The sequence below is a fragment of the Perca flavescens genome, chromosome 16, assembly GCF_004354835.1.
Source record: "Perca flavescens isolate YP-PL-M2 chromosome 16, PFLA_1.0, whole genome shotgun sequence".
NCBI lineage: Eukaryota > Metazoa > Chordata > Actinopteri > Perciformes > Percidae > Perca > Perca flavescens.
In genome coordinates this window covers 7,066,035-7,080,875 of record NC_041346.1, presented here as the reverse complement: position 1 = coordinate 7,080,875, position 14,841 = coordinate 7,066,035, and positions in this window count along the sequence as shown.

Below are 14,841 nucleotides of genomic sequence, written 5' to 3'. Positions count from 1 at the left end.
ATGCAGTGTGGGGCAGGGGATTGTGTCTCTCCTATACCTAGAAACTTCAACATTTATTTCTGAGTGAGTGTTTTTTTTTATATTATTATTGAATGTTATTAGTGCGACATGTTTTCATGTGTCTGTGTGATTTTGCTTTGCTGACCAATTCCGCCAGACTGAATTCTTTTTCTTTGGGCATTTTTAGGCCTTTATTTGACAGGACAGCTGAAGACATGAAAGGGGAGAGAGAGAGAATGGGGGGTAATGACATGCAACAAAGGGCCGCAGGTCAGAGTCGAACCCGCGGCCCGCTGCGTCAAGGTGTAAGCCTCTATTCTGTATATGGGCACCTGCTCTACCAACGGAGCTATCCGGGCACCCAAATTGCATTTGTGATTGTAATTTTCGCTCCTTCAGTATTTCATTTGGTAAGGTTTGTTTGCATTTAGGTGAAGAATAATGTGACATTTCATTGTGCGATATGATTGTATTATATTGTCGGTGCAATAAAAGTGATGAAGAAATAACGGGAGTCCCTGTGATGGTTGTTTAGAGGAAACTCAATGATTATGAGTGGCGTGACAAATACAAGCACCCACAAGCATTGGTATGAGTTTCTTAGCCATGCTAGCGGCGTGGTTCTCGGGATGGCACCATCTGTCTGTTGGTCCACCACTTTGGTCCAGACTTCTAATAACTAACTAATAACCTATATCTTAATAACTACTGAACAAAACAAGTATGGAGCTTAGCGCCGCCCACGACAATTGTGATTGGCTTAAAGAAATGCCAATGAACCAGAGCACGTTTTTCTCCCATCCCGGAATGCTGTGCGGACTAGCCAGACCCTCCTCTGCAGCGCTGTGGATGATGGTCTGGCAAAGGGAGACTATGCTCAGGGTTGCTTAAAAGGTTGCCAAAGGTTGCTTTGGACCAAAGTGACGCTGAAACAATTAGTCTATGAATTCATCTGTCAAACTACAAATTGTCGAGTCATGAAAAATAATCTTGGGATGGAAAACTGCAGCCAGAGGACAGAAAAGGTTCCGATCTTTCAGCTCAGAATAGACATCTGTAGCTATCTTAACACAAAAGCATGATAGCATGAAAAAAAAAAAGAAAGTGATATGACAACACAGCGTGTGAAAACACACATGGATGCCAAGGTTCAGCCAGAGGTCTTCGTCTCTGCTCCTCACTGCGCTGCAGAGCATTTCTTAGTAGAAGCTTTAATAACCGTCCTGTCACCACTGCCCTCCCTTCGTAACTGCTACCATTCTTCACACCCTTTTCCCATGAAATCCTCCTCTCCCGCCCACGCTCTTCTCCCTCTCTCACACACACACACACACACACACACACACACACACACACAGTCTTGTGTTATTTTTTCTAACCTCCCATCTTCTGTCTTCATCTCCATCAAGATTCTAAAATTGTTAACTCCAGCGTTGATGTATTAAAAGCTACTACGACTACTAAAGCGGAACATCTATTTATTGTTATGTTTTGGCCACCACATCCATGCCTTTGTGTTACTGAAATACTGTACTGAATCATAGACCGCTTAACCTCAGCAGTGAGCAGGAAGAACAAGAGCATAACCAGTTATGTTTGGCTCTTCCCTAACCTGCGTTACAGTCTTAACGATCTTTCTGCTTTTTTTATTGTCAGGTTTGCTTCCTGTTTAGGCAAAAGTAGGAAGATAAGGAAGTGAGTGTGAAGTTACGGTTCTGTTCTGTGGCCAGAGGCGTTGGTAATATACTGCGTATAACACCATTTGGCAATAGTCTCCAGCCGATTCTCTGTTTCATGTTCCTTGTTTCATTCACTGTGTTAGAATTTTCTGTTCTTGCTCTGTAGGCAGCAGCAGTAATAATAGAGGGAGCAGATTTCTGTGATGCACTGTTATTATCAGGCCTTAAATACTCCAGTGTGTGTGTGTGTGTGTGTGTGTGTGTGTGTGTGTGTGTGTGTCTTTATAATTACACTGAGGGAAGGCTGTGACCTTTTTTTGTTTTTACATTACAGACATTTGGACAGCAGAAATCAAAATGATATGTTGCACAAGTCCAATAAATGAGTCACAGTCTATCACTGTTATATTTATATAATATTATTAACAGACAGGACCTTTGATCAGTGCTCTTATGTGTCAGTGTACTTTATAAAGAGTCAATTCAGTCCCACTGTACATTCTCTGTATTTTCATCTGGATTGGACACAGGAGCAGTAGCAGCAGGAAAAAAAGATAACTAGTGGAGTAAGATCTCTGAGAGAAAAAACTGCAGAATGTGTGAAGTCTGGTGAATAACCCGATGGTTTTTCTCGTGTTCATTCACTGTGCTCGTTACACAGAGACGGTGTCAGATTTTGTGAAACAGGAAGAAGCCTTTTCCTCTCGCAGTCTTCACTCGCTTACAACTGAGCAATTGTTTGAAACCACAGTCTGGCAACGTGCAGTCTAAACAGAATAACCGAGAGGTGGTTTACATGCTGCAGATATTCACCATTTGTTATTGTAACACTAGTACTTAAACAAATTGCTTTGACAAGATCAAGAATAGACCATTTAAATGGAAAAAAACTGATATAGTAATAATAATTAATAATAATACATTTATAGTTTGTATAGTGCTTTGCATAATAATAACCCCTAACCCTAATACTCAACATAACCCTAAAAAATAAAACATTCACAACACAACATTAATTGCACATTAAAAGCAGCTCTGAAGAGGTGAGTTTTGATTAGTGATTCGAATGTGGACAGATTGGTGCAGTCTCAAATGTGTTTGTGGAGAGAGTTCCAGAGGGAGGGGGCAATCTATGGAGAAAGTTCAGTCGCCCAAGGTCCGGTGCTTGGTGCTGAGTGCTGGAGACAGGAGTTTGGCATCAGAGGAGTGGAGGCTGCGGGAAGGAGTGTGGTGGTGGAGCCGGTCTGTGAGATAGGAGGGGGCCTGGTTATGGGGGGCTTTGTGAGTGAAGAAGGATTTTAAATTGTAACCTTTGTGGGACAGGGAAAAAGTGGAAGTTCTTGAGGACAGGGGTGATGTGACCCCGGGAGTGGGGAATAGGGCAGACAAGCAGCAGAGTTCAGGATCTACTGGAGTTTATTAAGGACTTTGGATGACGTGCCGTAAAGAATGCTGTTGAAGTAGTCCATTTATAAAACACACAAAACGAGGCTGAAAATGTGCGTACGCCACTTCCCACGCAAAAGGCAAAACAAACTTGACGGGAGAATGAAACTCTGACCCATGCGTACGCACATTTTGGAGACAATGGGAATTGTCGACGCAAATGGTGAGGTGGTGAACTGAAGTCAGACTGCAGAAAGTAAATGTGGGAATAACGTAACGAAAGAACAACTGCCAGGGTCATTAACATATTGATCAGCATTCACGAGGTGCTTTGCATTGACTATTTATGGTTAAAAATGGGCGTGCACAGGGCGGGTAAGAGGCGGATTCACGAACACACGCTTGTGGGTAATCTGTGATTTATAAAGGGAACATTGCTTACAGATGTATAGATTATAAATCTGAATTTTCTTTGGCGTACGCCATTTTTGGCTTTTTGGGCGTATGTACAGTTTTAATAAGGATCCTACGCACAGTTTTATAAATGAGACCCCTCAAGATTTGATTGCCGTTGAGTTTGAGAAGATGCTGGTAAAAATAACAGGTTGCGGATGTGTGTGGAGTGGAGTTGTGTTTAGAAAATGTAACTGATATAGCGTTACGCTGACCCCAGTAACAGTCAAAAGTTTGGACACGCTTTCCCATTCAAGTCCATGAGAAAATGTGTACAAACTTTTAACTCGTACTGTATATAGTTCTGATACATTTAATTTATTTAATGTAGATTTGAACAATACCAAGAGTCTACAGCCATGCTAGCAGCTAGAGAGTAATACAAACTTGTGTACCCTGAACCATACAGGCATAATGTGCAAAGGGCTGTAAATCTTATCTCTCACACACACACACACACACACACACACACACACACACACACACACACACACACACAGGTCTACTAACAGAACGGAAACCATTGCAGTTTCATTTACTTGGAAAAACAGTTGATGGTTTCACTTTCTGAAGCTGAAGACTGAAGCTTCACTGCTTTTGTCCTCTTCTCATTTTGAACTTTAGAATTACAAGCTGTTGTAGTGTCTGAAGACATTTCTTGACCTGATGACCTGAGCTTTTGGAGATACAGTGAGAACAACTGTAATGTAAACTAATTTTAGCTTTTAACCTCATTGATGATATCAGCAGTGATGGGATGCAAAGGCACAACTGCAAACTACTTTTGGGGATTCTTTTTAATGAACTAAAACTTCACCTAAGCCTATATGGTGGACCATAAAGAGAAACATAGAAATGCCTGAACATTGTTCCTCTTTAGTAACACTTGCAAAACCTGTATTTGAGACCTATTTATCTTGGCACATTTATAATGTTGCAGTGGTTTTTTATTAACATATAGTGTGCTATCTAGAAGATAATTAATTGGAACTTTCCTGCCAAAAGTGACATATGACCAAATGAGGTAGAAATGGTCATCTATGGTGTTGCAAGTGCACTATGAGCACATCGGAATCCAGTATTTACCATGTAGTTCTTATTAGAAGAGTTCAATTTTATTATTGCTACTCATTCCAAAAGTGTTATGTTTGGATCTAGAAATCAGTATTTGGAGCACACAGGTCCTCTTTACATTTTAATTACGGCAATGTGAGGCGTTTCTGTTAATGTGTCAACCCTCTGAAGTTGTAGTTACTGTAGGTTGCACATGATTTGTTTAACTACCAGTAGATGTCACTAATCACCAGGGTTTGTAACATACAGAGGACACAGCTAAGAGGAATATAAAGTCCTGTGTGTGTGTGTGTGTGTGTGTGTGTGTGTGTGTGTGTGTGTGTGTGTGTGTGTGTGTGTGTGTGTGTGTGTCTTCAAAGTGAGGACATTTTGTCAGGTCCTCATACATTGAATAGCACATATACACAAAGATTCAAAAAACATCCTGTTTCTAAATAATCATTTTTCTGACTTTGATTTATTATAAGACTTCAGTCAGAAACAATGTAAACTTTGTTTGTCAAGTCAAGAAGTGTGTATTAGAATTAAAAAAAGAAATTAGTACTTAAGTTGAAAGTATAACGAAAACTGCTTTTATTAAAATATGAATGTGGGAAAACTTTTTTGCACACCTCTTTGGTCGGGCAGGTGCGTAGGATATGACCAAAGGTGATAGATCAAAAATAGTTGAAAGAAAATCCCACACACTGGCCATTACACAAGCAATATTACTTGTGTAATGGCCAGTGTGCGGGATTTTCTCTCAATTAAAATTTGAATGAAAATGATGAATGAAAGAATGAAAACAAAAGTGTTAAAAAAAAAGTAACCAGGGTTTGCATAATTTGCGTAATGCATAATTTGGGAGAGACGTGATTCAATTTGGAAATTTTGGCCAGCATGCTGACTATTGCTAAGGGAAAACTCTTAACAAGAGACCTAAAACATGCCTCTGCAAATGTAGATTCTGGATTAAAACATAATTGTTATGCCCCGGCTTTACACCACAACAAATAGTTGACACACCATGATAAAGTTTAACAAAAATATACTTTATTAAAGCTACAGTGCGTAGTTTCTGTCGCCCCCATGAGGAGTTCTAAGTAATGACAACAACACTGTCAGTGCATTCACCTGACCCAAGCCTACAGTTATCGTGCACCACCCCCCACCCCTCCTCCACACAGTGACTAGTAGTGTTTATCGCATCAAATCAAGAAAACACGGAGGATTGAAAAACATGGACTCTTCAGTAGAGTCAACACTGGGGTACATTCAGTACAGGCCAAAAGTTTGGACACACCTTCTCATTCAATGTGTTTCTTTATTTTCATGACTATTTACATCTTAGATTCTCACTGAAGGCATCAAAACTATGAATGAACACATGTGGAATTGTGTACTTAACAAAAAAGTGTAAAATAACTGAAAACATGTCTTATATTTTAGATTCTTCAAAGTAGCCACCCTTTGCTTTTTTGATAACTCTGCAAACCCTTGGTGTTCTCTCAATGAGCTTCATGAGGTAGTCACCTGAAATGGTTTTCACTTCACAGGTGTGCTTAGTCAGGGTTAATTAGTGGAATTTGTTCCCTTATTAATAAAAAAGCAAAGGGTGACTATGTAGCATCACATTCTTCACCCCCACCAGACTCATTTCTTGGTTCTCCTTCTCCATAAACAACATGAAATCAAGGAGAGGGTTAACTTTTCCTGCTACTGCCTTCCCACCGTAGTCAGAAAGCACAGGAGAGACACTTCTTTTTTTCTCCCACTAAGCCTCTACAGTCGGTAATCGCTCCTAAGCTATTCCCGGCCTTCTCTCTCACTCGCTCAACCACACACTCCCCACAGACAGACACACAAACCCACACCGGCCCTGCTATTCTTTTAAAGAGATACGCTCTTACAACGCCGAACCAGTGCAAAAACAATATTGCGTTCCTATTGTACTTGGACGTCAGATTTTCCAAAAACAGGCTGCCTCTTGCATCAACAGTAATGAAACCTGTAGTAACATAGTTACTGTAAAAGAGTCTCTCTCTCTCTCTCTCTCTCTCTCTCTCTCACACAGCTGGACGGAAGTATGTGAGGTTAGCGGTTTACTGAATATGACGTGAAAGGCCCGCCCATTTCTAGCACTTAAGGTAATTGTTATGCATTGCTCCCGTTCTCCCTCGTGTAGACTGGCTTGGTTTGAATTTCCAAAGGAGGGTTGAACCCTGATCGGACATCCCTGGTGAGAATGGTGAAAGGGGTATTAATCAGTCATACGCACAGTCCTGTCCAACTTCTATCTGTGGAAATGTTATTACGTTTGTCTGCACAAAAATCAGCATAATACGTTGTCAATTGGGATTGCTAATAATGGCTAACCTGGCTAGGGCTAACCCCAGAATTAAAAAAAGAAAAAAAAAATAAATAAAAAACTGACCCAATTGACAACGTATTATGCTGATTTTTATGCTGGAACGCATTCAACTCCAAAGGTAAATGGAACATACTATAAACCTCAGGCCACTTTTGTAGTCTACGGCGAAAGCTCTGAGTAGAACCATAAATCCGACTTTAAGTGTGCTGATAGTGAGTGATTGTGTGTGTGTGTGTGTGTGTAAAGTGCAGACAAAGCATGAAGACAAACTAAAGCAACGTAACCAAATCAATAGAAAAGATGGTAGAACTGGAACAACAACAACCCTCAGGCAAGCAGATAGAGAGCGGAGTGTTCCAGAATACACTAACGAGCACCTGAAGAGTCAGCAGTGACACACGGGAATCATAAAAACACACCAGGAGTCGTCATGTAATCCATGCACTTAAGAGTTAAAACATTTGTTTTATCATCACACCGAGCTCTCGTCTCTGGTGCAACTAATAGATCTGCAGTTCCTGACTTGTCTTTGGTTTGATTCCAAACCAAAGACATTATGGGTTATTTGGTTTCGTTCGAAAGTATTACTTAAACTTTTTTCCACCTCTGAAACATGGATGGATGTGTGACTTAGAGGTTTGGGGTCTTCTCTCATCTTACAAGCTCACTTTGACATTTGAACAGCCCACCCTCACCCAAAAAACAACCGTATAGGTTGATTGCGTAAGCAGCTTACAATGACCAATATTTATGTTCACCCTTTTAGGCGGCAACCTCTAGTAGCTGTAGAAATTATTGCAGGAGCAAACGTAAATCCAAGCAGTACTCATTTCCCCAAAATCTTGGGTTTGAATCTTAGTTAGAGAATTTCAACGTTCACCTTGTGTTATGATTGAAACAATCCAATCACGATAGTTTCAGGTTTGTATCCTATTATCTACTGGCTTTACCTCTGTGAGTTGATTCTGAAAGCAGTGGCAGGCTCAGAGAACATAGTGACAAGTTCAGTTCACAATGTTCAAAAGGTTTGAGACACACAATGACATGTATGCATCTTCTAACAATCGCTCCATTCACTTTGATGACTTGAGACGATCCATAGGAATGAAGCACCAAAAGGAAAGGAGGATTAGTTAGAGGTTCATGCATCAGTACATCTTCAGGAAAGAAGACAGTATAACTATTGATTATACAAATTCATGATACCAATTAAAACATATGAGAGGCTTTGGTCAAAATGTCACGTCATTGTACAATACAATTGCACGTTGAAATGCAGTTATAGCCCCCTCCATGCTTCACACACAAAAACACACAACTATTGTCCCAGTAAACCATGAAAGTAAACCAGCATGCGCCATACATGGGACTAGAGATGTTCCAATTCAATTCAATTTCATAACAATAGTTATCTCGAGACACTTTACAGATAGAGTAGGTCTAGATTTTACAAAGCCCCAACTTTTCCAACAATTACAGTAATTACAGTAATTCCCTCAAGAGCAAGCAGTGCGACAGTGGCGAGGAAAAACTCCCTCTTGGGAAGAAACCTCGGACAGACCCAGGCTCTTGGTAGGCGGTGTCTGACGGGCCGGTTGGGGATATGATGAACAGTGGCGATAATAGTCACATTAATAATGGAACGGTGACTTCAAATGGTAGTCGTAGTAGTTCATGTCATATCAGGGCGCTGCAGGGCGTTACAGGATGTAGCGTGGCCCAGCAGAGCATGGATGGACGTAACATGTTCCGATACCAGTATCGGCTCCGATACTGCCTAAAACGCTGGTATCGGGAAGTACTGGAGTTTATGCACCGATCCGATACCACGTAATAAAGCCCTAAAGAAAATCTACGTTAAAGTAGTTTGTTCTTTTTCCTTTATAACTGACTGTCAAACTGGATAAGAAAAAAGTTCTACGGCATTCATTGTTTGTATTTGTTCATGTTTCACAAAGAGTTTAACCTGAGCCAGACAGACAACAAAGAGAGAAATAATATCACATCCATACTAGTATAGTAGTATACAATTTTTAAAACATGTTTGACACACTGGTATCGGATCGGTACTATCGGCCGATACTGTTATGGTTTCGGTGTGTTGCCTTGTATTTTGTTCTATTTCTGTTGTCTTGTTTGTAGATTTCTATATGTATCCTGTTATGTATATTTTTGTTTATTTATCTCCCGGTTCATTGTGTAGGTTTCTGTTTACCCTGTTTTGACTGTGTTCTCTGTGCTGGGTATTTCTGTTTCCTGTTTTATTGTGATAGTCAGTTTTCTTAGACCAGTCCTGTAAATAAGAGGCTTTTATTTCACTGTTGACGGATCGTTTGTTTAAATATCACAACACATGTCCATCATAAGATTAACGGGAACCTGTGGTTAACTGTCTTTTCGGCGTTAAACTCCACACACACACACACACACACACACACACACACACACACACACACACACACACACAGACAGACAGACAGACAGACAGACAGACAGACAGACAGACAGACAGACAGACAGACACACACACACACACAGGAGGAGAGAGATATACCGTTTCTTTCCGGAGACTTGTTTAAATTATGTCATAGGCTATAGCCTACATTAGATTTAGTATTTAGTTCATATTTTTGGTGTATTTTTTTCTGATTTATTAGAAGTTGAGTTTCAGTCTGTATGATAAATTAACAGTTGTACATAAAGTGGTAATATGCTATGACATAATGTAGACTAAAGGGGAGACACCAACCTTTATAATTTGAATTGCTAATTTCTATCTCCCTGGGCATATACAGTGCACGACAATAATATAGAAATGATAATTCCACATAACAATAGGAACACATAGGACACACCAGTGCATATTTATTTTTTAATTTAAACGGACTTAAACTTATACACTAATAATAATAATAATAATAATAATAATAATAATAGGGATCACATTCCACTCTTTTGAATAATGGGTGTTTGAGCTAAACCATAAACAATAAAATGAAAGCTCAATTAGTTTTATTTTTCAATATTATTGCAATAGTTATAGCATTATGATGTTTTCTTGTCCGGAGATTGTTTTAATACAAAGTGGTTATATTGTTGTGGTTATTATATCTAGCTGGTATTTTGGAGCCTTGCAGGTAGCTTCTGTGCTGGGGGTGTTGAGCAATAACAGGAAGAACGCATCGTCTCAAACTGTTGCTTGTGAACTTGCGAGTTCATTCTTCCAAGAACAACCTGCAAGAACGTTCTCCCCAGGAACACAAGTCCGTCCTTTGCATTCTTGAGATTGAGAAACACCCACTGTTTTGTGCTTCGTCCGGTCTGTTTGCATCCTGCTCAGCATTTCTCTGCCTTTTGTTTGCCTGCCTCCTCTGGACACCTTGTGTTTCCCTCTGCCCTTTTGGATGCCTTTTTTTGTTGGGAATAAATCGTCATGTTCAACCTTCTCCTGCCTGCCTCTCCCTGCATTTGGGTCCGTTATCCACAAGTTCAGGTATCGGAATCTGTATCAGGAAGCAAAAAAATTGTATCGGGCCATCGCTACGTGGGACCTGAAACTGGTCAGGCTCATTTAAATGGAATGCAAACATCATAGACAGAATTAATGCTGTTAATCATTTTCCTGCTGTGACATGCCTGCCATGACAAGGGTCTAGTAACCTTGTGCAACCCACCCATTTTTCTGTTTTAATCCAATTGTGGTTTTGAAGATAATTTACAATGTAGCGTGTTGTACAATAATAAGTCCATGTCATGGACTGTGAGTAATATTTTACTGACTGAATGAGTCAGTCCACTGTGACGCTCTGTTTTGTAACTATGCTACAAGACATCTGTTAATTCTTTAAAGTAGACTTTTACAATTCAAGTTAACCCTGTCCCTGAAATTGTCTCTACTGCCAATCGGCAATAGCAAATACATTTTGGATTATGTTTGCTATCAACATAATGAGGAAACATTTCTATTGAACCGTAATGCAAAGTTGCAAAATCTTCACAATAAATGTAGGCCTATCTACTAAACGTATAACTGTGTAACATGACTCATTTTATAATATCACACTTTTATGGGTATATTTAGGCAAATCTCTTCTCTTCAGCGGCCGTTGCAGTTAACCCTTGTGTTGTCTTCCCGTCAACCTTGAAAAAAACGTTTTCCAACTTTCCAACGTTTTAAAAATTGTAATTTTTTCTTCTACACATTTTCAGCGCTTATTTCTACGTCCCATATTTTATGATATGAAACAAAAATTGAAAACGGGTCAACTTGACCCGAAGTCAACACAAGGGTTAAGTTTAGCCGACAAGCGGTGACTGTGACCTGGGTAAAAAGCATTTTTAAATGCCGTCAGTATTACATCTTGCTACTTTAAGATACAATTTTAAAAATTTAAAAATTGTGCAAATTCCCAGGTTTACTTCTCCTTGGAAATTAACCTGAAATGTCCCAACCCTTTGCAACTCTATTTGTCACGATAAGGTAGGGTTGGGTACCGAAACCCATTGCCAATATAGCACTAGCTCCTAAATGACTGGTACGTACCGAACAAATGACAATGCAGGTGCCTAATTTTGGTGCCACTGTAATGCCTGCGCTGCCCTCTGGGGCTCTGAAACTGACGTTACAGGCAACAGAAGCATCAGTGCACGCAACAATAGTTATTACACTTGGCAGCAGGTAACATTAGCTGGCTTAAACACAGTTAAAATGTTGAACTTGTCAAACATGTTGCTGTATTTCACTCCAGAGGATTCCAACACTGGCACAATGATGTGTGTCACCTGTTCCTTGTTTCACCTTGATACCTCTTGTATTTAGTCTGCGTGTTGTCTTTTTCTAGCGTCAGATCATTGTTTCTGTATTAGTTTCTCGGTGTTCCGGTTTCCTGCGATTCCTGTTTTTGACTTCCACTACGTTTTGAATGACTTTGCCTGCTGTATTCAGGACTCCTTTTGTTTCTATGGATTTTATCGTATTAAATCCTCATGCTCACTACTGCCTGCCGTCTCTGCATTTGGGTCGGACATTCTCGGAATCCCATAACAGCAAGACACCATGGACACTGCCGGAGTCGTAATTGTAGGAGAAACAATACTACCAATTGCATCTTGAGAAACTCAAGCTGTTGTTGTAAAGTACCCTTCTGCCATCTAATAGTTCTTTTTGTTGTTTAACAGCAATTTTAAATTATTTTTTTAAAACTCTTTTCAAAAGTATTGGTTCAAGGCAGAAAAAAAATAAAATACCCCATCCCTACTATGAGGTAAAATGGTACCTGTAATATCAACATCAGTATGAGACAGACGTGTTGCTTAAAATGAGTAACCTGTAACCTCCTTCAGGAAATGTAAGGTTGTCTTGAGCAAGGCCCTTACGACAGATGCTCAGGAGCAATCAGCCCCATCTACTTATTTTTGCTTTACATACTCTAAAGAACAATACAAGATACATTATAGAGATTAAAGAGATTATTAAACAGGATCTATTCATAAACAGAAAACCGAGAGGAAGTAGTCTGACCTTTACAGGGGGGAAGTAGGCAGAGGGGGAAGACTTACTTTCAACATCCACAACCTTGGTTCTAATATCAAATTAAGGTGTCTATTGTAATAGTTTTATTATTCAAAAAAAGTAAAACTTTTAGTAAGACTGTTTACTTGCCTAAACTGATTAGTTAACCAACCTCCATAAATAAAAAATGAGCACTTCCTGTGCATAACCATACCTGACAAGACTGTGGTTGGATGACGGTAATGATCGACCAGTGTTAGGATTTTCCCCTCAATGGCTCGGAATGAATCATTGTTGTTGAAAATTTCCAGAGCAGTTTTTGCCTTTGATTTTAACATGTGTGTACATGAGTGTATGTTTACAGTAGGAAGTGGGTTTATGTCTCTTGCAGTTTGTGTTGTGATGATGATGATGATGAATATACTTTGGTCTGTTTTTTTACCACCAGTTTAGACAGTGTAGTAGCTACCATGTGTGCAGATGTAAAATGTATTAGTGTCCTGAACTGTACTACTGCTTTCACAATATTTTATATGCACATTATGGTGGTAGGGCTGTAGTCAAGACCACCTTTGTTGAGTCCAAGACCAGGACTAGTTGAGACAAAGTCAAGACTGAGTCTAAAGAGGTTCGAGTCCAAGACAGAGTTCAAAACGGTTTGAGTCCGAGTCGAGACGGAGTCCAGGACAAAAAAATAAAATGGTTTTATGCATGACCGTATGACGACAATCATTTTGTGTTATTTATTCATCTAAAAGCAAAAACAGTGTCACAACACCCAGGATTTGTAAGTATAGCCATTCCCATTGATATCATATAATCTAAAGAAAACGGAATGAGATATGGTGATACCTCATAATAGCAGTGTTAGAGCTCATACAAACACCAATCCACTACTTTTACCACTGCTTGGTACTAGTACGGAGCATTTGAGCAACTAAATGGCAATATAGCTTCACTCCAGATGTAGTGTAGAAAAGAATTGACCAGTATTCCAGAGTGTAACCCTATGGTTGGTTTATGCCTTGAAATAATGGCCAGAATCTCCGGGAATAGGCACGATATGCGTGTCTCCATTTCAAATATCACTGCAGGTTGACTGCTTTTAGCAGCAGAGGTCGATTGTGGGCGAAAATGCGGTCGTGGTTAGCTCGCCGAAACTCTACTGCCGAAGTTGCTGGCTGGCTCGGCAACGTTAGTTAACGTCCGCTAGCATACGTAGAGACTAACTATGGCCAGTTGGCTTTGTGTGTAACACCCATCTCGTAGGAGCGAAGCTTAATATTTCATTCAATAAAATGATGGTACAAAAGGAGCACTAACGCCACAGATCTTATGTTGACAACGTGGGTGTAGATATAGGAAACTCTGAAGACAGTCATAATATTTCCCTAGCAGGCTAGGCTAACGCTGTTGCACTAACATTAGAAAATGTCGGCATAACATTAGCTATTTGTCTAAACTTGTGAAAAGCCGAAACACGCTGTGTTTCACTTTCCCTCCAATAATATTATAAACCTAATAAAAACACCTGGTCTCGGTCGAGACCAAAAGCCATATTTGGCAAGACCAGCGGAAGAGAAAAACGTCTTGAGTCCAAGGGAGGAGGCGGCGGTGGCGGTGGCGGCGGTGGCGGCTTCTTAACGTTAGCTTCAGCGACAGTTAGCATGTAGCGCTTTAGACAAATGATCTTGCTTTAAAAATAATTCGGTTTTAAAGAAATAAAATTAACGCTGGTTTTGGCTTTCTTTTAAATATTTATATTTAAGTATCCAATGGAAATGACAGTTTCTACATTGTTGGCCAACCAACAGTTAACGTTAGCTTCTAAAACTGATTTAGCTGCCCGTTTCTTAATTAACGGCAGTAACGCATTCTGATTCTGAAGTCTACTGGAAATTTCTTGGATCAAGAAATGTTTCATATGAATTTTTTATGATTGAAATGTCATCTAAAAGCCTAGTGGATACAATTAGGCTTTGTTGCAAAAGTTTCCATTTTTGGCAATTAAAGTAATTTGCATAATGAGCTAAAAAGGTAGACACGTCAGGTGAATAGGGTAAAAAAATGTAACTAATAGATAACTCTGAAATTTCACCAGTTGATAATTTACATTAAGACAGTTATTTGCATTCCAAGTTTTCTGAAATGGATTGTAAAATATCATACATTTTTAAGATTTAAAACAGCATTGTTTCCATAAACAGTTATGATTGAAATGTTATCTATAAGCCCAGTGGATGATATTTAACTTGGTTGCCAAGAGTTGCAGGTTAATCTTAAGATTTCTCTTGTTTTGTTGCTTGCTGTATAAGGTGTTTTTTTTTTACCTGTTGTGCATTGTGCCTCTTTGAATGTTGGTCTGTGTATGTTGGTTTTACGCGTGG